Raw genomic sequence first — 20826 nt, forward strand, 5'->3', positions numbered from 1 at the left:
GAACCCCCGTAGAAATTAGTCATTTAACAATAAAACATGTGACCACTTCCCCCAGTCACAGTCCATTTGAGCTTATAACGTCCCTTAACAGGAAACCATGTCCTCTTCGTTGATGCAACCTTTCTCCGAGTCCTTTATTCTATTGAAATGTCCAGAACTTCATGAACTTCCATCACATCGAATCATTCAAGCTCTGCTACGCTGATTTCATCTTTTCCTGAAACCAAATATACTTTTAATTAAAATTGGGTGGGATCTTCAATGTCATAAATACTTAGTTACCTGTAATAAATCATTACTATCATTAGCATATATGTAAAGCTATCACATTCTACTATCTTGATTAAACAGATCTCCTTCATAAACCAAACAGCACTTTGTTCATTGATCATCTCTTGCATCAATACCTCACTTTCTTTGTTGGGTGGTGTCCCCCCACTAGGAAACAGGTGGGGGACACCAACCAACACAGGCAACAACCCAGTAGGTAGGACTACTCCCATACTAGCTGAGAAACCCAGGGAGGTAAAAATACCCCATCACTGAATCAGCCCTAGCCCAAAGGTGGGGGAGGCCGCATCAACCTCTCATGCCCATATACCGCTAGAAATCTACAGAAGAAAGCTAACACTGCGCTAAGTAATCTCCAAAACACAGGACGGCCACAGATTATGAGCACCGAATTCCAACACGAGAAGCTAAGAAAAAAAACACTAACCCAACTCTAAATAACTTCAATTATCTGCATACTCGTATCCAACGCAAACACACACAACCACATCTCGGCACAGCAATCCGCACACACGGTACCAAACTGCAACAACATACAAACACCACGTAATCATGCACAACAGCATATGGCAAGGACACCAACCCGTAAATCGCACCCAAGCTCAGCAAACAGTGAAAACTGAACTGAGGCTGCCAACAGGACATCACCATTTCTCACTCTACCTATTCCCGCTATACCCTACTAAACCCCACTCCCTTCAAACCCTCCTTTTTCAGATCCACCAGAGTGCCAGGGGGACTACTCCGGTGGTGCGGTACAAATACCCATTAACATAATACTTTGCCACTGTGTCTTGAAATAATGACTTTCCTGAACGTTAATATGGAAAATCTGCATTGTATGGCAAGCACGCAGGCTCGTATTATGCTTGTTTAAAGCTTACTTACTACTAATGAAGCAACTTGATCTATCGGCTTGAAGTAGAATGTTTAAAAAAACAGTCGTGACCAGTCCGTGGCTTTCATAATACCTTCTAGCCTGGCACCCGCTAAGAATGCTTTGTGGGCCATAGCACTTTTAGTCTATTGTGCCCTGAAATATTAACCCATCTCGCCCGGGTAGCGCATTACACTGCCTTATGTGTTTTAGTAAGCCCTATTAGTAAATGAGATTTCCCGGCCGACCTGAGCTCGGCTGTTACCGCCTCATACACTTTGAGGCACTTAACAACACAGAGCTTAGGCAGGTCAGGAAAAGCTGGGTAAGATGTGGTTGAGATGTTCGTCTTGGTCCTTCTAGTAATATAGAATGTAACTCCTTTGGGAGAAAACCCCCTATACACTATATTTAGTGCTCTAACTTTTGAAACTCTCTTACATGAGATCAGGCATAGAAGCACAGTCAGCTTGGCTGTCAGTGTTTTCCTGGACACATTAACTTTATCTGGCCACGAAAGGAATAGTCTTAACACTCTATTAACGTCCCATAGTAGGGAATACTTTGGAACTGGCGGCTTCATGAACCGAATGCCCTTCATCACCCTCTTTATTAAGGGATGTTCTTCAACTGGAGCTCCCATCAATAACGGCATGTTAATCAAATTATCATTCTTGTGCCCTGTTCACAGAGCTTGGCCGCTACTGGCTTCAGAAGCTTTGTGAAATACCATGGGGCGGAGAACAGACCGAAGGGCATACTGGAAAATTCCCAGGTCTGTACTGCCCAGATAAACCGCAGTGACTGCCTGTGGGGGCAGGGGGAGATTGGAACCACTAAATAATGCGTCTGTGAGGTCCAGCCAAGCTAGCCAGTCTTCGGTCTGCAATAGGTCTCTGAGGAGGTGAATACCATCCATCTTGAGGTGCCTGTAGACTACATGTACATTAAGTTCTTTCAAAGGTATTACCGGCCTGATCTTTTCCTTCCTCCAAACTAGGAAGATGTTGCTAATAATGTTGGCTTCCCGAGGAGCTACTGCCGTTATGGTGTTGACTGTGACCAGCTCTCTCACTTCTACATCACTAGCTGCGTTTCTTGCACTGTGAATTTGATTGGAGGAGGTGGATGCGCTTGATAAGACTCTGTCAGAAATTCTAGCCGAAAAACATGCACTGTCTTTTAATACCCACACATCTGTTGTCAGTTTGGGACAATTTTCTATGCATAGTTCTAGCATGTTCCCAATTGTCCCCTGCAACACTTGCTCACCTGTAGGAGCTGGCAGTTGCCTTTGACCTCTCCAGCCTCTACCCCTTCCGCCTCTTCCACAGGAAGGGAAGAAAGGATGTGTGTTCCAATCTGAACTGCCGGTTCCTCCACACCCTCCGTGGAACCTTTGATGAGGAAATCGGCTGGTCGAGCGGCTCGACCTCACCCAGCCGTGTCGAAAACCTTGGTGTTGAACACGCTCTTCATTGACAATTGTGCTTTATCTAGCGCTGTATATGTATTTACAAATCTGTTCATTTCCTTGACAAAGGTATCACCAAAAAGGAGACCTTCCGCTTTCCTGGTTCTGACGTGGGTCAGTCAGCCAACCCTGAATCCATCTTGATTAGTATGCTCCTGAACCTCTCCACCCAGATCATGCAGTTTGTGTTTCCTAGCAAACATATAGCCCAGTGAGCCCACCCCACAAGAACGTTTGGTTCGAGGGGATTGGGTCCTCCGACGTATTCCATATCTATGACAGGTAATGTCCACAGCTGTGCTGCTTCGGAAAATCTTTGGCGTCTGCGTCCTGCGTCGATGACGTCGATACGCCGTCCCCGAGGACCTCCTCCGACGGCCGACATCACCCGATGTGATAAGTAGGACGCACGATGCCCATAGCCTCAGTTCCGTTTTTTCCGCGAACGTGTTCGCTTCATGAATCTCGGTACGCCTCGACTCGTTGGAGTTTGCTGTTTTCAATTCTCGGTTCGTTGAACCTGTTCGGTTTGTGTGAAGACCTGTTGTGGCGATGTCTTTCTCATCCTCAACCCCGCGTCCAGGCTTCAAGAACTGTGGGGACTGTGGGTCCAAGATGTCGGTCACAGACTCGCACAACGCCTGCCTCTGGTGCCTCGGGAAGGCCCACGATACGGACGACTGTGTCGACTGCCAGTTGCTCACGGTAAAGGCCTTGCGGGAATGCAAGAAGAAGCTGTCAGTAGGCCGGGTGTCTAAGCCCCGGAAGTCGAGGTCTGCGGGGCTTTTGACGGATGACTCAAGGGGCGACTCTCCGCGTCATCGTCGGAAGTCCTGTGGGTCTCCTTCCAGGAGTCGGTCTCGCCACTCCTCCGCCTCTTCGAGGCATACCCAGAAGCGCCGGCATAGGTCGCCTTCCCCGTCCTCTTCCGAGGACTCCGCCCGTCGGCGGGTCGCTTATCCCTCCATGCAAGCGACACCGGAGGAATGGGCTTTCTTCGGGAAGCAGATGCTAGCGATTCTTGAATCGCAGGGCACCGGTCCGTCCGCGCCTCCGAGTGGGGTCGGTCGGCACCGGTCGAGAGACACCGCTCGTACGCCTTTGGGCTCGGGTGGTCGGCACGGCTCGCGGGAGAGGTCCCGCTCGGACAAGGGTAGCCGTTCTCGCCATGCCCGTTCCAGGTCCCAGTCCTCGACTGCTCGAGACCGCGTGATCATGTGCCATCTTCGAAGAAGACGTCGACGCCTGTGGCGCCGAGGTCGTCGACGATTTCTCTCGAGGCTGTGCCTCCGAGGGGGTCGTCGACGCCATCGGCGCCTAGGTCGTCGAGAGACATGCTCGGAGCTCCGGCTTTGAGGCCTGTGTCGACACCGCCGATGCTGGCGGCGCTGCAGCTGACGTTGATGCCGATTCGCTCGACGTCGACGGCTTTTCTGTCGGCGCCGACTCGTTCGGCGCCCTCGACGCCTTTCGAGGCGGTGGTGTCGGAGGGGCCCCGTGGCACAGGGTTTGCCCCTAGAAAGGCTCTGGCTAAGGTCAGGCACTGCTTTGGTCCCCAGAGGTCTTCCTCTCCCCGCCTGGAGTACATTTCAGGGGGTGATGAAGGCTCTGATGGCAGCTTGGTTCCGGTTACGGTTCCCGATGAACTTATCTTGGGCCATAGCCAGTTTGATGACCTGCGGCAGTCGCTGCATGATGCCAGTGGACTGGACACCTCTCCGGAGGTGGAGTTTTGTAGGCCGGAGCCTGGCACTCATGCCGATTCTTCATATCGGCGCCTTATGTCTCGGGTCACCGAGTACTTGGGTTGGTCAGCTCCCCCAGGGGAGTTCGTTCAGGATGATCTCACGGACATCCTTGATCTCGGTCCCCCCACTGACCCGGTTTTGCCTTTTCATATGGCTCTGCAGAGAAGGGTGGCAGCGGCTTGGACTGCTCCGGAGAGTCTCCCGGCAGTGGGCAAGTCTTTGTCGTGAAAATACCGTCCAGCCAGTAGCGCCCCCTGCTGCTTGTCTAGGCACCCCACTCCGGAGAGTTTGGTGGTGCAGGCGGCTACGGCCCCGGCAAAGCAGGCGTCATATCCTACCATCCCTCCGGATAGGGACGACAAACGTTTTGACGGCTTGGCGAAGAAAGTGTTTTCTTCGGGGGTATGGCGCTTCAGGCGACCAACTCCATATGTGCCTTGTCTCGTTTCACACACACTCTGTGGAACTGTGTTGCATTAGCGGCTGAACATATTCCCGAATGAAGGGGACGAACGGGATGGTTTCCTTGCTATGGTTCAGGAAGGCAAGGATGCCATGTGTGAGGCCGTTCAGTCGGGTTTGGACTTGGCGGATTGTGTCAGCCGGTCCATGGCAGCGAGCACCGTAATGCGCAGGTTTGCGTGGTTGCTGAAGTCTGGGTTCGCTCCTGATGTGCAGTCCCGGCTCCTAAACATGCCCTTTGACCGTGAACACCTTTTTGGCAGCAAGGCTGACGAGATCCTTGAGAGGTTGCAGACCTCCAAAGCTGCAGCGATGTCGTTGGGCGCTGCAGTTCGCCAACCTCCGCCTTTTCGTCCTAGGGGACAGCAATGGAGGGGAGGTTCCTTTCGCTATTACTCGTCCTTCAGTAAAGCGAGGGGAGCTAGGAGTCAAAGGGGTCATCGTAAGAGTGCCAGAGGTGGAAATAAAGGTACTTGAGGTGCCAAGGCCGCTCGAGCAGTTGCCTCTTTGCCCTCGGGCAACGCCGCAGCCGCTACCACTCAGTCATGAGACCAGGCCCAATGGTTCGCCGTTTGGGGGAAGGCTGGCGCAGCATCTTGTAGAGTGGCAAGCCATTACTTCGGATGTGTGGGTTCTGGAGATCATAACCCACGGCTACTGTCTTCCCTTTCGGCAGAGGCCTCACGACAATCCACCCGGGAGCCTCTCTTTGAAGAGTCTGGATCCGCTCCTTGCGCAGGAAATTCAAGCCCTGCTGGAGAAAGGCGCCATAGAACTGGTGCCTGTAGCGGAGAGGAACAAGGGATGGTATTGCACGGTTTGAACAAACTCCTCAGGAAGGACAAGTTCAAGATGGTGACTCTTTCTCAAGTCCTCCAGGCTCTTCAACTTCAGGACTGGTTGGTGTCTCTCGACCTCAAGGATGCTTACTTCCATGTGCCGATCCATCCCAAGCACAAGAAGTACCTGAGGTTCGTGGTTGGCGACTCGCACTTTCAGTTTTGGGTCCTGCCGTTCGGATTGACCTCCGCCCCCGAGGGTTTTCAGGTCTACCCCTACCTGGACGATTGGTTGATCAGGGGGAGCTCTCCTGAGCAAGTCCTGGATCATCTGTCCGTCACCTGCCACTCCCTGCACAGGTTGGGCTTCTCCCTCAATTTAAAGAAGTCCCATTTGACACCAACGCAGCGGCTCCAGTACATCGGAGCAGTGCTTGACACGTCCCTGGGGCAGTGTTTTCCTCTTCAGGTGAGGGCTCTTCACATTCAGCAGATGGTGCACAAGTTTCATTTTGCCCAGGATCTCCCAGCATCCGAGTTCTTGAGACTGCTCGGCCTCATGGCATCCTGCATACTTCTGGTGCCAGAGGCTCGTCTGCGGATGAGATCTTTGCAGTGGGAACTCAAGATCCAGTGGTCTCAGTCCTCCGGCAGGCTGTCGGACCCTGTTCAGGTGCCGCCCTCGGTGGCCCAGTACCTTCTGTGGTTGGCCGTCGAGGGCAATCTGATGAAGGGGGCCCCATTTTGGCTGCCCTGGCCGGAGGTGACGATCGTGACAGACGCATCCCTCACGGGATGGGGAGCTCATGCCAACGAGTTGACAGTCAGCGGTCGTTGGTCTCCGTCGGAGTCCAGACTCCATATCAATCTGTTGGAGCTGAGGGCCGTCAGGCTAGCCCTGAAGGCTTTTCTGCCGACTGTGCGTGGAAAGAGTGTCCTGATTCTAACAGACAACACGGTGGCCATGCACTACCTCAACAAAAAGGGGGGGACAGGATCATTTCCGCTGTGCAAGGAGGCGATGCTGTTCGAATTCTGGGCCATCCAGCAGGAAGTTTCGATCTCGGCTGTTCATCTTTGGCCGAAGACGACAACGAGACGGCGGACGCTCTGAGCAGGCAGAGCTCGATCTCTCACGAGTGGGAGCTGGCTCAGGAGATTCTCCTGGAGATCTTCGCCCTTTGGGGGACCCCTCAAGTGGATCTCCTCGCCTCCAGTGTCAACCGGAAGTGCGAAAGGTTTTGCTCACGGGAATTTCCTCCAAAAGGAGCCTTAGGAGACGCGTTCGTGGTGGAGTGGTCATTCCCACTGCTGTACGCGATTCCTCCAGTCCCCGTCATCCCGCAAGTGCTGCGGAGGTTACGGAGGTTCGGTTCCCGGATGATCCTCATTGCTCTGGCGTGGGCTGGGAGGACGTGGTACCCGGACCTTCTTGACTTGTCCATCTGCCCTCCACGTCGTCTTCCCTACCGAGACGATCTGCTCTCACGGGAGGGGGGTCAGGTTCTCCATCCAGAGGTCAGATCCCTCAATCTTCACGCTTGGCTTCTGAAAGGTTGAGGTATAAGGATTGGGACCTCCCTGAAGACGTGATGGAGGTGTTGCTCTCGGCCAGGCGGCCGGCAACTAAGTCTCTGTACCGTTGCCGTTGGAGAAAGTTATGCGACTGGTGCAGAGTTCAGAATGTGGATCCTTTTGAATGTGACATTCCCATGGTTCTGTCTTTTTTGCTTTCTTTGGCCCACAGGGGCTTGCAAGCGGGGACCATTAAAGGTTACCTGGCGGCGCTGTCCATATTTAAGCGCTCGTCTGAAGAGTGTTCCTATTTTAAAATTCCTTTAATTTTGCAGTTTTTGAAAGGGCTCACTAATGTGTTCCCTCCGTCACCTTTTCTGGTGCCAGGTTGGGATTTGAACCTTGTTCTTAAGTTTCTTATGGGTGCTCCGTTTGAGCCTTTACATTCTTGCCCTTTGAGGCCGTTAACTCTGAAAACTGTGTTTTTGGTTGCGGTTACTTCCGCTCGCAGAGTGAGTGAGTTACAGGCACTTTCAGTTAAGCCACCCTTCACTGTGTTTCATAAGGACAGGGTTGTCCTTAGAGTTCGTCCTTCTTTTCTTCCGAAGGTGGTTTCGGAATTTCATGTGAGCCAGAAGGTAGTTCTTCCGGCGTTCTATCCTCCTCCACATCCTGGTAAGGAAGAGGAGAGGCTCCATAGGCTTCATCCTAGGAGAGCGTTGAGCTTTTATGTTTCGCGCATGTCCGGGGTCAGAGTGGACGATCAACTTTTCATTGGTTACGCTGGAAAGCGTTTGGGACAAGCTGTGACGAAACAGACTTTGTCTCTGATTATTTTAGCTATCTCCGAGTGTTACCGCTCGGTGGGTAAGGATCCTCCGGCTGGCTTGCGGGCCCATTCTACCAGGGGAGTGGCTGTGTCTACTGCTCTGCAGAGGGGAGTTCCTATTCGTCACATCTGTGATGCAGCCACCTGGGCTTCAGTGCATACTTTTGTACGTCACTACTCCCTCGATTCCATCAGAGGGCAAGATCTGGCCTTTGGCAAGGCAGTTCTCTATTCCGCAATTTGATTGGGCATGCTAAATTTGTATTCTAAATTCTTTCCCACCTTCTTGCTTGGTACTGCTTTGGGAGTCTGTCATAGATATGGAATACGTCGGAGGACCCAATCCCCTCGAAGAACAAGTTACTTTCTTACCTGGTAACGTTCTTTCGATGGGATGGTCCAACGACGTATTCCATATTGCTCCCTCCCTGCCTTCCCCGCTAGAGAATTTCTTTTGCGATTGCAGCTTGCGTTCCGCAAGGCCTTGTGTGTCTGACTGGCAGAAAACTGGTGGCACACGTTCTGGGAAAAAACTATAACTGAGGCTATGGGCGTCGTGCGTTCTACTTATCACATCGGGTGATGTCGGCCGTCGGAGGAGCTCCTCGGGGACAGCGTATCGACGTCATCGACGCAGGACGCAGACGCCAAAGATTTTCCGAAGCAGCACGGCTGTGCACATTACCTGTCATAGATATGGAATACGTCGTCGGACCATCGCATCGAAAGAACGTTACCAGGTAAGAAAGTAACTTGTTCGTCTATGGGGATGCCATGCTCTTTGGCTTTCTGAGCCATTTCCATTATTTTATCTAGAGGACCTGCTAGGACTAATAACTTATCTTGACATCCCCGCCATCTAGACCTTGCTTAGGATCCCTTCCATACTTGGTGATGAGTGTTACCATCTTGGGGTCTAATATTGGCATTGTCGCCATTTGTTAAACCGTATGCGGTCTAGGACATTCTGCTTTTAGTTTGTTCCGAGCTTCTTTTCTTAGATGTGCCCTGAAGCGCTTGCCCAAGTGTTTTGATATTTTTGTCGATGGCTCCCAATCAGACGACCTGGGATGTATCTGCGCTTCTGTGTCAAATTCTCCATCTGTGATTTGGCTGCCATTTTTGCTTTCTTCTGATGGAGTATCGCTATGCTCAGCAGAGTACCCCTCTGCTTCCTCAGTCTCTGACGATGATGAGGAAGTTACTTTCACTCCCTTTCCTTTCTTAAAATAGTCGTGCTCCTCTCAGAGAAACACCTTTCTTAGCTGCTTGAGACTTTCTTACTCTGTCTCTCTCGGCTTGGCAGCCGCTTTTCTTTGCTTTGGCTGCGTTTGTTGAGGCTTTGTCAATGCTCTTCTCTCCACATGCTCCCTTGTGCCTCTTTTTACTGCTGCCTTCTGCTGTAGTAGACAGCCACGACTCCACCTGCGCTAGCTTCTCTTTCATGGGCTTCAGCCCTGTGCTGATTGCTCTGCAAACAGATTTATTTGTAGAGATTCCCAACACTCTTTTGAAACTCCTGGCCATTTACGAGTCTTCAAGATACATCTCCTGGCTTGATGCCTCAGATTCAGACATGGCTTATACTTAGCGCAGCGTTGGACCACAGGACTTGAGCTTGGGCTCCTGATCACCCGTCTTGTCACAGTAACATTATGGGGAGCTGTAGGGCTTTGCCTTGGGTCCCTAATGACCCGTCTTATGCAGAAAACCTTATGTTTTCGCAGCCTTTCTTCAGTAGGGTCTTTATCTGCACAATAATCCATTTTCTTTTCTTTTTACATTTTTGCTGTTACATCGCCGTCTTGTGGCTAAACATAGCACCACTGAGCAGGGCGGGCTGATATGGGAGAGGAATCTTCGCCACCTCTAATTTGCCTCTAGTTTTGTTTCCCGTGCCGGATAAACGAGTGTTCTAGCTGGCTGCTATGACAGCTCTAGCAACTCGAAACGGGTTCAGAGAAAACTGAGAGAGTCTGCACGTCGGCTTCCTGTTCCCTGCAGTTGCTATTCCCTGAGGCGGTCACTCGTGTCGCAGTGAGCTACTGCACTTGTGTGTGCTCTGTTACACTTCCGCACCTCTAATCACACAAACCTCAATACATCAGCCAAATATTTGAGTAAAGTACTCATCTGCACTGCTGTCCGAGCATCAAAGAAAGAAGAAATGGTTTCCAGTTTAAGGGACCTTATATGCTCGAGTGGACAGGGATTGGGGGGAAGTGGTCACGTGTCTTATTGTTAAACGACTCATTTCTATCGGGGTTTTTGGGAAATGTAGTCAAGTTTGAAATGTTTGAGTTTTTTCAAGGATACGGTTCTCTGACATTAGGAGGACATTTTGTTTTCATATCTATAGGGTATCAGTAACTTTCAGCTTATGCTATCTCTTTTGGCTGATCAGGTTTTAGTCCTAAAATTCAAAAGCCTGTTTGCTAATTTTGCTCAGAAGAGGGATTATGTGTGCCTTCCAGCTGATATCCAGACATTCCAAACATGTTTAAATATATTCCAGTGTAAGTATATGCCTCCAAAATCATATGCCTGTTTTTGGGAGTGGAGGTGAATAGTGGATACTAAGTGCAATGCTACAGGGGTTTACATGTGTACTGAGATAATCCTCATTTCGCATTGGCCGAAAGGCAAGCTTTGGCATGGCACGCGGTTATTACAGCGTGCATGCAAACCCTTTCATGTATAATTACTTGCGTAATCCAGGCCAAATTTATTTCTTATTATTTATCTAATTATTTTGAGTTTTGTTTTACTGCTTGTTTACTGCCCTTACTACAGCTCCAGCTTTTTTGTTTTTTTGTGTGTTAAAAATAATTTAATTACATAGCCATGTAGCAAGTAATACAATATAATATTGAGGAATAAAGTCAGTTGATACAAAATAGTTTCAGAAGTGTGTTCTGTTTGAGTCCTGGCATAATGGTCCTAGCCAGCTGATTAACTTTGGATTCCTCGTGATGTTAATAAAGTTACTGTATATTATTCGATCTCAGATTGGTTTGTTCTTCTATAGGAAACTGCTTGCTCTCATATTTATTCATTTCTAATAATGTATGCCTTAAAACCTAGATGTAGTTTTACTACCCGACACGTTTTTTCTTCGTTCTGCAATAGATGTATTCCTCAACAGGAAATGACTTATATTTTTGTTCTGTGGTTGGTTCTTTCTCAATAAGCTGTTCAGTTTGCTCTTTGTTTTCTATTTCATGTCTGTTTATGAAGATGTGTGTTTTTCTTCATTCTGATTTATTCATTAACAAGAAACTGCTTTTTTTCAAGAGACACAGGTTATTTCTTTCACCTGAAATAGTGTTCACGTTAATTTGCTAATCGTTTGGTTCACCCACAAGAAATACATTTACTTCTCATTCTGGAAATAGTCTACTATACATTTGGATTCTTTTGTTTGTTTGTTCACCAACAGAATATTTCTTTAGTGTGATGTAATCTCATCTGAAAATCTCTGTTGCTATGCTTTCTGCTGCTTCATCAAAATCGGCTCTCTATTGATTTTTAAACATTTAGCTGCTTTCGCTGCTCACTGCTTTTGCTCTTGCTGTTAAGTGCTTTTTTCCCCCTAAAATGTCTCAGGCACCTTTGCTAGACGTCTATTCTCATCTTGAACCCTCACCCTACCATGTGTATGCTTGCATGTCTGAGAAATATGCACATGAAATGACTTGGGTAAATTCTCACCGTACTATTGGAAATCATTTACGGCTGTTGATAATCTGAAAGATTTCCGAAGGGTGGAATCTTTGGCATTAGATGTAGTTCTCAATTTTAATGGCATTCTTTGGTCCATTGTATTTCCCGTGGCAGGTAAACATTGAAGCAGAAAGATTGAGGATGCATTATATTTTTGGGACTAGTGCATTTGTGTTGAAACATTTTTGCATTCAACATTCTGGTCCCTAAACATCCAATCACCAGTCCATCCTGAATTCACACTATACTGTGAAATGAACACCATCCAGAAGTATTCATCATCCAAGATATAGACCACCCCTTATTGGCTATCTGCAGACTCTGACTCAATTGTTACTGATCTGGCCCTTTTGGGTACTCATACTTGGGGACAATAGAGTGAACAAAAGACAAGGTAAAGATTTAGCACTCAAGCCCATGCTTATTCTCACACTGGCCCTCAATTAAGACTTGAACACCTTAAAAAGAAAAGTCTAGTTAAATGACCAGCAAGCTATATATCTCCAACATCATCCCTTTACTTAAGGATGGCCAATGCAAGCTACTCTGGCAAATTGGTCCTTCTACAGGACCTCAAGCACTGCACCAACTCCCTTACTAACCGCAGAGACCAGCAATGCATCTTTATGCAACCTACCTGGTCTTCTTTGCATTTGATTTTTCAAAGAATTGGCTTGGAGTCAGCCAAACCGTCTGTTGAACATCTGTATATTTGATTCTAATAAATGTTGCATCACACTGCACAATGTTATGTTGAACACTTTCCTTCTGTGTCCATCACCACTGTATTAGTCATATGGTGCAGGGTCTAGGCCGGAAAGTGGCAAATGCTGTGCTCTCCCCTTACCTGTGCACCCTCTTCGATGTAACCAGAGGAAAGAAAAAAGTGAGAGGGCTGGAAAAGTGGGAGTAAGGACAGGAACCAGAAAGACTAAGGTGGTCATCATGGGTTGGGCATAGCAGCAAAAATGCAGTGGTAACGCCATTACTGCCACATTACCGCTCCACCCAATCCCGAGTCTGGGCGGAAAGTGGAAGATTTACCTCCAGCTTTCTGCTGGAGATAAATCTTGGCACTTTCTGCCCATTTGCAGCACTATTACCGCAGTGCTAATAGCGCTGTGGTAATAGCGGCCAGAATGTCCCATGGGAATGGGGAATTACTGCCCACTCCCGTCCCCGATAACTCGGGATCTGACACTAATAGCGCCGGACCAATCTAAGGTAACACAATTTGCATGGGCGGTATCCCGGCAGATTTTCCCCCGGGATACCGCCAAGGTCCTGATAGAGCCTCATCAAATGGAAAGAGACAAAGGGGTTGAGGGAAATGGTATGTAACTTCAGTAGTGTGGGTACAAGTGTTGGAACTGTAAGTGGATCAGACAGAACAATCAATGAATAGTAACAGGGAAAATGGTATAACTTGTGATAAGCATTTTCAAGTGATGTCATAGTCTAGTACTTGGTAGGTGGTAATAGAATTAGATGGTCCCAAGATGTGCTCAGGTGTGACTAGTTACACGACCCCCAGCTGATGAAATGTTGGCACATTGCTAAAAAGTCACTTTAGAATTCTGCAATGTACGGACTATAACGGGACTTAATTAAGTGACCTCCTGTCACCAGTGTACATGTAATGTACATGTAATGCTATTTAAAGATGCACTAAATTGGTAACATATGTGTCCTCTTTTTACAAAACTCACCGAGCTGGTGACAAGGTTTATTGTTTATTCTTTCTATGTGTAAATCATTCAGCTATCTACATTGAATTATCTATGCTTAAATAGGCGGCCTAAGTAAATAAAGGTCTCAACAACTGTTTTTCCAGTTTTTCCAGAATTTGGATTTGTACTTTCCTCCAATGATGCATACTTATGAAGATGTATTAAACATGATATGGAGATGTTAGAATTGTTACTACGGTAAACCACTGTAGTATAAATGTTTGAGGTCAGGACTACCCCCCTGTACTAAACAGGTGTGGCTTGAAGATTGAAGTCTTGCTTGCCAGTTGACATTTGTAGGCGTCCCCTGACTATCCTCGGGGGAATTAATCTGGTTCTGCCAATCCAACTGTCAGACGGAAACACAGAAAGAGTTGGCTGTGTAAAGGTGAATGGTGGGACCACAAAGGGAAAACGGGAGTAGGGAAAGGAGGGCGAGCCTGACGCTTCAAGACACATACTTTAATAGTGCCCCAGTGAGGGCAGGTGCACTAATGGGTATTGTGGGTGTAGTAATGTGAGGTTCATAGTTTGAGCTAGTGACTTTAAATGATGACCAATCTATCTGATTTGAGGGATGTGCTATGAACAATATTAGGACTGCTCCCCAGGCCAAAGTAATGATTATTGAAACATAAAACCTGCTAGAAATAGGGCTAATATGCCCTGTGCCAGAGCCGGGTTGCAGAAAATCATACTGTGATTGGTCAATATCTTTTAGGCAAGCGTGTCCAAGGCTACGAATAAGCATCCATTGGGCACAAGTGGGACCTATTGCAGGAACGGAAGATGTAAGGCCTTCCGTCCAATAAGATTTTTTTTTTAAAACAATAATATGTCATATTCCTCAAAGGGAAAATAAAACTGAGTCAAACAAACTTCCACCCAAAATCAAGCCTCCTGTGTGAATGGTTTACCCGCAATACACAAAGGTGGTCTGAGAAATGCAATAGACAGATCCCAAATTAGGCTGCAACTGGACTGGAATCCTCACACAGACTGCATTTGATTTTTTTTTGTATTTATAATGTGCCCATTCACTATGTGTTTCAAGGCGTAACAAGACAAAGGGGGTGGGGGGCGTGGCAGGGAAATACAAAAACAGTCCTACTTGGCCTAGTGACATTCGGATTGTGCAAGTGCAGTAACCAAGTGCAGATGAGAGGGTAAGGGGGAAGTGCCGGTCAGGGCACAAGGGACTGTGTGTAAAGCGAGTGCCAGGGGAGGACAGGTGGACAGAGACAGAGGAATGCAAAGTGCAGGGGAAAGAAGGACCACATGCTAAGTGCGAGGTATGGGGCTGGAAGGGCGCACGGGGCCCGGAAGAGCAAGTGCAGGTTGGGGGGTTGGGAGGGTCAGGGGAGTGGTCGAGAAGGGCCTGGTGCCCTGTAAGAATCTGAAGGAACCAGACAGCCAGCCAAAAGGCGAGGGGGGCGTTGGCAGGGGAGAGGGAAGGAGGAAGAGAAAAGGAGGGTCTTGACAAGCTTCCACAATTTAAGGAGATCCGGCTCAAGTCTGAGAGAGGCAGGGAGGCGAGAGAGGCAGGGAGGCACCTGCGGAGGAGAGAGATCTACCCCCCAGTCTCTGCTTGGCAAAGCGTCTGATCTGCAGAGAGTTGGAGCTAGAAGTCCGAAGGGCTCTAGCAGGGAGGTATTTAGGCAGAGAGAATTGGGTGTAGCGGGGTCCCAGGCCCTAGAAAGCCTTGTGGATAATGCAGATGGTCTTGAACTTGATCCTCACAGCAACCGGGAGCCAGTGGAGAGATGTTAAGGCTGGAGAAATGCGGTCCCTGGGCCTGAGGCCAAGGATAAGTCTTGCAGTCCTATTCTGGGTTACTTGAAGGGGGAAAAGGGAGGAGTTGGGCAGATTGAGGAAGAGGCTGATGCAGTAGTCCAGCCTGGAGAGGGCCAGAGCTCTGCAGACATTCAGTTTCTGGGGGAAGGTGAGGAAAGGGAGAATGCCTCTGAGGAGGTGCAGCTAAAAGCGGGCCTTCTTAGCAAGGTCTGATGTGACGAGAGAAGGAGAGGAGTCGAAGATAACACCGAGGTTTTCTGCCTCAGAGGAGGGTTTGGGGAGGGGTCATGGAGGGTGGCCAGAGTTTAGGAGGGAATAAGGGAGCAGGGTTCCCAATGGTAAGGATCTCAGTCTTACTGGCATTAAGGCAAAGATTGTTAACAGTGCACCATGTCTGAATAGCAAATAGTCGGGAATGACAGAGTAAGAGGAGGAGCGAAGCTTTAAGGAGACCTGCATGTCGTCCACATAAAACTGGAAATTAGGAGAGAAGGCGGAGATCAAATGGGCTAGAAGGGCCAGGTAGATGGTGAAAAGCCAAGGCAAGAGGATAGCGCCCTGAGGGACACTACAGGTGGAGTGTGAGGAGGGAAAAGGGCCCAGTTGAACCTGGGAAGGTCGGTCAGAGAGGAAGGAGGTCTCCCAGTCCAGAGCCAGGTCCGTGATATCAATGGTATCACAGAGCCGATTGATAAGGGTCGCATGATTGACCATATGAAAGGCAGCTGTCAAGCCAGACTGGTGGTCGTGGAGACAACAAACAGATTTTGTGTGGTGGATATGCTGGGAGATGACCAGCTTTTCAGAGAGTTTGCTCAAGAAGGGAATTATAGAGCTAGGGCCTTAGTTTGCCAGACAGAAAGGTTCTCAGAATGCTTTTTGAGGAGGGGGTGCACAGGGGAGTGCTTTAGGAGTAAAGGGAAGGATCCAGTGGAAAAGGAGCAAGTGCAAAAATCAGCCAAGGCTGGAGCAATGGAGATCATGTTGTCCTTGATAGTTCTAGAGGAGCAGGGGAGCACCTGTTTGGATGAGACTTTCATAGAGCAAACTTGTCTCGAAACCTCATCAGGTGATATGGGAAAGAGGAGAGTAGAAGGGAAGTTGCAAAGGGGGCCAACGGAAGCCTGAGAGCGGGTGAGGGAAAAGTGAGAGGCCAATGCAGTGCAGAGGGCAAGGTAAGAGAGAGGAGAAATGGATACTGCAGTGGGATTGATGAGTTCCTTGCAGATAGTTGAAATGTATAGCCATGGGGGGGGTCCCTGAGATGCAGGCTTGGATATAGGCCCTCCTTTTCGAGCAGATGGAAAGTCTGTATTGCCTTTGGAGCAGGCGGCAGGCCAGTTTGTCAGAGGATATGCCCGAAGCCTGTCACCTCCTCTAGTTTCAGAGAGTCCAGGTCAGAGTCATACCAGATGTTGCACTTGGAGGTAGGCTTCATGAAAATCCTCATGACAGGGGCAAGGATGTCCAGAGAGTTGAAGGTTAGTAAGTGCTGTGTCAGTGGGAGGGGGAATGAAGGTGGGGCCAAAAGCAGAAACTGACACTCGCTTCATAGGTCGAATGACTGAGGAGTCTGGCAGTGCAGGCGGGGACTTAGAAAAAGCCTATATGTCCACAATTTGAGTCCAAAGGAAATGTCTTTAATAAACAGATTGAGGAGGGCTAATAACTCTAAAAGGTTGTTTGCGATCTTTAAGCTGTTAGAAAAGCCAAAAGCTCAATCAATACCTTGTATTCCAACTAACCAGTGCTAGGGTCCAACTGGCTTTAGAAGCAAAAGTGGCAAAAGCTCGAGCAAAGATGCAAAGCAATCTGGCTAAGAATAAGTCCAAATTGCTTCCCATACCCGTGACCAGTGAAGGGCCACCGAAATTAGTTTTTTCACCTATAACCATTTCTGATATGATTAATACTTTGAATTTACTGCATCCTTCATCGTGCCCAGAAAATATCATCCCACCTAAAGTGATCCTTGACCACAAAGACATTTTTGCCCCTTTCCTTGTTAGATTTGTTAACTCGTCCTTTCATAGCAACCAGCTTCCTGAATACCTTAAGATGGTTACAATCATACCGTTGGTCAAGAAATCAGGATTAGACCCCAAATATACAAATAACTTGAGACCCATTACGAACTGCAACTTCTTGCTGAAAATATTGAATAAACCAGCAACTGCCCAACTCCAAACATTTGTAGAGGCATCTGATATTTTACATCCTAGACAATTTAGTTTTAGGCCGTCATACAGCACGGAAACAGCTTTCTTAGATCCACAGACACATATGTTGGGCATTATTGATAAGGGTTACACAGGACTGCTTGTTTTATTGGACATGTCGGCAGCGTCTGATCTTTTAGATCACGAACGCCTCCTTCACACATTGAGAGATGTAGGGCTATGCAGCCGGGAAACAATCAACTAAGTGCAATCCTTTCTGTCACACAGAATTTGCTGCGGAGATGCCACCTCTCCACCAGCACATATTGTTTGTGGTCTCCTCAGGGGGCTTGTATGTCCCCTCTACTATTTAACCTTTACACCAGGCCCTTATGTGGCTTTTGGAGGAGACTGAGTCTTTTTCCCCAATAATGCTGATGATACGCAGCTAGTTCTTGAACTCTCTGGAGATTACAAGCTTGATACGACAAACTGGAGCATATCTATGCTCGGTGGATGTGCCTGAACGGGAATAAGACTGAGTTGTTCATCTTCGGTTTACCTCAGGCCAGGGATAAACTTGAACCTAGATACCAGTCTTTATCAATCTATGACTCTAGTATCCTCATTTACAAGAAAGTCAAAACATTAAGCTTCCATTTGAGCCTTCACTTGGCTCTGAAGCCCACGTCAATGAGACTGTTAAAAACCGCTCGTACTACCTCTACCTGTTGAAGAACATTCGTCCCTTTCTTTAAGAGTCCAAATGTGTATCTATAGCACAGGCAATAATACGATCTAGACTCGCCTATGGTAATGCACTAATGACAGGCACAACCAAGAAGAGCTTGCGAAAGCTGCAAGGGACACAAAATGACACTGTGCGTATCATTAAAGGAAAAGCTAGGAGAGAGCATATCACTAGCAGTCGAGAGGATCTGCATTGGTTCCTAGTCCCTGCACGTTTACAATTCAAGGCAGCTGTGCATGTTCACAGAAGCATACATGGTACTAAACCAGCCTATCTTAAATGCATGGTTTTTATGTAAGCCTACAAGAATGCTCGGATCATCGACACTAGGGTTGGTTAACAATCCAAGTTTCAAGCGGGCTAACGGCCTAGGAAGGTCATTTCTGGTCACCTGAGCCAGGCTCTGGAACTCTCTCCCCTTAGATCCGAGACAACAAAAGGACTGCAAAAGATTTTGCCGACAGCTAAAAACTTTCGTCTTTGAGTAAAGCTCTTTTGGATTTGCATTGAGGTATAGCTGAACTGTCTGTCCCGTCTCTTTGTTGCATCATTGTGTTTCTGTTCTGGTGCCCTGATGCCTGGTGTCGTTCGGCACCCTACAAATAAATAAATAAATAATAATACAGACTAAAATAAAAATGTCATGGCTAAATTTCACTTCGCCTATTATACTCTAAAAAGGATACATCAGTTCTTATTTGCAACAGACAATTTGAAACTCTTGACTAGTAAAAACAGTTTTAAAGCCTAATTATTAACGTTCCCTATGCTTCCCAGCAATCTCAATCTGCCGTATATGGGGAAAAAATGATTTTTTTTAACCTTGGTCTTATTAGCTTCCTTTACAAGTCTAGCTGCAGCCCTCGTCAGTGACCTCTGTGGTAAGACAGAATCAGGAGATGGACAAGGAGGCATGATTTTCATACGTTTTATTCTCTCTTCGGACTCAAAAAACCTAATGTTTCCCTACATCTGTAATACTAAGCCCTTCTCTATACAACTGAAGGTCAAAAGAGTGCTTGTCAGGGTTTCACAATGGATAAACAAAGTCCTCTGTCCAGAAATCATATTCTTAACTACTTTCTCTCCCTTCTACTCAAAAGGAAACATTATGCAACCAAGACATACTTTTGGGCCTGGCCCAATGAAAGAGGTGACTGCTTGCTTCTGAACCCCACACCTGTGTCTCGTTACCATAAGCCCCTGCCTATGTTCACAATCCCAAACATATAGTTTGTGTACTGATGGAGAGCTCCAGCCAGATCTCTCTGGTTTCTCTTTTGACAGGCGTTTCTCAGTCTTTCTTCCTCCAGAAGACTTTCCTCTCTTTTGCTTCCCCACCAATCTGGGTCCTTTCAGTCTCTTCCTCCTGACGCACTGGCTTATCTCGGTTCTCTTCTGACTCTGGCTTACCTCGGTTCTCTTCTCACACTAGGGCTTGTCTCACTCTTTGGGGCTTATTGATATTCTCCACACTCCATTGGGCTTGTCTCTCTATTGCTCCTAGTTTTATTCACCAAACCAGAGCTAGTCTCTTCCTCTCTCTCCCCACTCTTAGGATTCGCCTTGTTTCGTATTTTGCTCCTCCCCCAATCTGTTTTTTGTTTTCATCTGTCTTTGTTCCAGAGCTTGTATCTATTCTTCTACTCACCTTGGGGTTTCTCTGTTCTTTCCCTTCTCCAGGCATTGTTCTGCTCTCCCTTCCCACTCTGGGGCTTTCCTCTTTCTCTCGCCCCACTCTGGGGCTTCTCTGTATTCTCCCCACTACGCCCTGTCTTGCTTCCCACTGTGAGAGCCAGACAACTTGAAGACCTTTCACAAGAAGTCACTTTATTAACTCAAAAGGGTTTGATAAACATCTCACTATCCCTAACCTACCAAGGATTTTTTCCTGCTTATCAAAATAAACTAAAGGAAAACACTAACAAAAAGAATCTGTCCCTCACACTTATACATGCATCAAGCTCATAAAGCAAATATGTCAATTCAAATATAACATAAATAACAGTTAAGTTCAACATAGCCCTAATAACTGTATATCCTTGTAACCTGGGTTGGCTCCCCTTCCCCAGATTCAAAGTAAGATTTTCACTCAAAATTTCAAATAAACAAGTGTGCTTTTGTAGCCAGGTTTGGATCACAAAGGTCTTCTTGCTCCAAAAGTCTTTCACTGGGACTTTAACCAACATTGCAGTTAGACAACAGGTCTTCATCTCTCCACTTATAATAAAAGGTTCAAAACAACTTCTTGAGACTTTACAATTCTTATGTATCAACAGCAATGTTTTGTCAGGATGCTTCCACAGCAATTCATATCCATAAGTGCTTTCAGTAGCCAGCGGTTGATCACAGAGTTCCCTGGGATTACCTGTCAATGGTAAACTCACTGGTGTCTATGAACGCATCCCCTCGATCCGCCGCCACTCTTTGTTCTGCTGCCTTTCATATGGCAGACTGCTTCAGGTTTCTTGCGGCCTGCACCGACCAGGAAAGAAGCTTCCCTCGCTCTGGTGCTCGCCAGAACACAATGCGCATTTGGAGAGCCTCTCTCCCCAGGGGGAAAGCTTGCTACCACGCCGCTTCCTGCTGCATAGCCTCTGCATTCAAGCTCCTCAGCTTTGGAGACCCTCTCAGGACTGACATCCGTATTAACAATAGCGGCGGCTCCCTTCTTCCTTTACTGCAGCTGCTGCT

General features: G+C 47.6%; 1 long non-coding RNA gene across 1 annotated transcript in view; it reads right to left on the minus strand.

The window, feature by feature from the left end:
- LOC138582355 (uncharacterized) overlaps positions 1-20826 on the minus strand; it is a 233634-nt gene that overhangs the window by 177362 nt on the left and 35446 nt on the right. The gene's annotated exons all lie outside the window — the stretch shown is intronic.

The sequence above is a fragment of the Ambystoma mexicanum genome, chromosome 3q (assembly GCF_040938575.1).
Source record: "Ambystoma mexicanum isolate Mex_15411 chromosome 3q, UKY_AmexF1_1, whole genome shotgun sequence".
Taxonomy (NCBI): domain Eukaryota; kingdom Metazoa; phylum Chordata; class Amphibia; order Caudata; family Ambystomatidae; genus Ambystoma; species Ambystoma mexicanum.